The sequence below is a fragment of the Dipodomys merriami genome, unplaced genomic scaffold (assembly GCF_024711535.1).
Source record: "Dipodomys merriami isolate MVZ:Mamm:240054 unplaced genomic scaffold, mDipMer1.0.p SCAF_1493, whole genome shotgun sequence".
Classification (NCBI taxonomy): Eukaryota; Metazoa; Chordata; class Mammalia; order Rodentia; family Heteromyidae; genus Dipodomys; species Dipodomys merriami.
In genome coordinates this window covers 67,695-69,887 of record NW_027202819.1, presented here as the reverse complement: position 1 = coordinate 69,887, position 2,193 = coordinate 67,695, and positions in this window count along the sequence as shown.

Below are 2,193 nucleotides of genomic sequence, written 5' to 3'. Positions count from 1 at the left end.
ATACCCACAGTATAGCCCAGGGATTGAGCTCTTCAGGCTTTGTCTCATAGAAATAAAATGTAACATTCACCCAAAGGCCAAAACACAGAGGATTATAGCAGCATTATGTACTCTAGTCGAAGAAATGGAAATCAATTCAAGCTTTCTTCAAGTGAATGGGAAATGAATTGTGCAACATTCTCTAATAACAGAAACAAAAGGCAACTCGAGAGAATACAACATAATATTAAAGCATAAAATAACTGGGAATAATCTACCACAGATTTGAATTCAATATTAAAAGCTTAGTTATTACATGATCAAGAAGTCGGAAAGAAAAAAAATATGTTGTTTGCCAAGATGAAAGAGGTTTGGGATGGGAGAACGAGAAGTAGTGGGGTTAATAATAAAAAGGGAAGCATGAGACAGACTTATTTTTGGTAAAGAAACGTATCTGTAAATATGGTATATTCATATAGAGTTGATTAAAATTATATTGGACTTAATATGTTTAGAAAATAATTAAAATAACTGAAGTATTCATAAGGTACTTGTGAAATATTAGTGTCCCACTTGTGATATCATACTAGAAATATCAAAATAAATTGGAAAAGTATTCAAAAGATTTCTCTGTGTTCTTATAAGATCATAAAGATCCTTACTAACCTTAATAAAACTTAATGAAATATAGAAAACAGAAGTTACATTGAAAAATGGGGACCAAGCTTGAAATATACCTTGATAATTGGAAGGCAGAGATTTAGAAGTCTGATATCAGAGCCAGTTCTGACAAAAGAAAATTCATGAGAAACTACAAAACAAAGAAAGCTAGATATAGGGTAATTTCCCTGTTATCTCACATTTGTGGAAGCCATAGGAAAGAGATCTTTGCTTAAGGGAGGCTTGGCCTGAAAAATAATATAAAGTGATTAAAGCCTTAGCAATGTCAAGCACCAGTAGTGCCAAAGGAAAAAAAAAAAGAGAAGAAAACAGAAAAGGAAAGGAAAGGATAAAAAAGGCAACTATTTCCTCTTCATTCTTGTAGTTTCATGTCATTGGGTACAAGAATTGAGAGTATTTTGTTTAATGTTTTTAGATTCAGGCCTCTCTAATATGAAAGTATTTATTTCAAGTAATTATTTCTACTGTTTATTAGCTTATTATTAGGCTTTTATGGAGATTGAACTACAACTGAGCTGTACCTGCAGGTCTCTTGTATAGTTTTGGAAATTGTTTATTAATTCTTCAATAGTTAGCTATTCTACTTTTCATCTTATCTTTTCTCTCCTACCTTTACCCCTATGTATTTTTGTTTATGTGCTGAAATTTTTCCTCAATTTTATCTTCTAAACTTAGAATTTTGGTTTTAAGTTTACAGAGAAGTCGGTTATTTTTATGACATCTTTTAAAATTATATAGCAATATATGTATTTCACATGTATGATTGATTCTTAGAGTTCATTTCAATAAGAAACATTTATATGGTCATATACACATAACTACTGAGCCATTGTGATCCTCTACTAAGAATAGCTTCCCTTGTTCTTGCCATGTGAATGCTTAGAGTGCTCTTAGTTAAGCATGTCCAATTGTAATTATGTGTCTTTTACTATCTATTGGATTAACTTGTAGATATATGGACATGTCTAGTTATTACAAATGAGGGAAACCATGCAGCATATATTGAATTGGATCTGGCTTATTTCACTTAATATCATTTTTTTCCAGACTTTCCATTTCTTCAAGAATGGGGTAATGTCATTCTTTCCAATGAAAGCACAGAATACCAACAATACAACAGACCCAGAAATTGACATATAATCTTTGATAAGGAAGCAGAATAAAGGATGGAAGAAAAACAGCCTCTTCAAAAAAGAGTTTGGGTAGAATTGTCTGTAGACAGAAAACTGAAGTTAGATCGTGATATATCCGCCTGCAACAGAATCGATTCCAAATGGATCAAAGACCTCAATGTAAGTTCAGATACTTTGAGATTGTTGTAGGAAGAGTTAGGGGAAACAGGAGGGCTCCTGGGCACTGGCCAAAAATTTCAATGTAATTGTGGATAAATGGGATTACATCAAACCACATCAATCATTTGTCAGACACAAAAGAAATGAAGAAAAAAGAGATAGTGTAGCACAGATTTATTAAGAAGGAAAGCTATAGATGAAAGCCTCACCCAATGCTAAATCCTTACTCCCTTTTCTATCT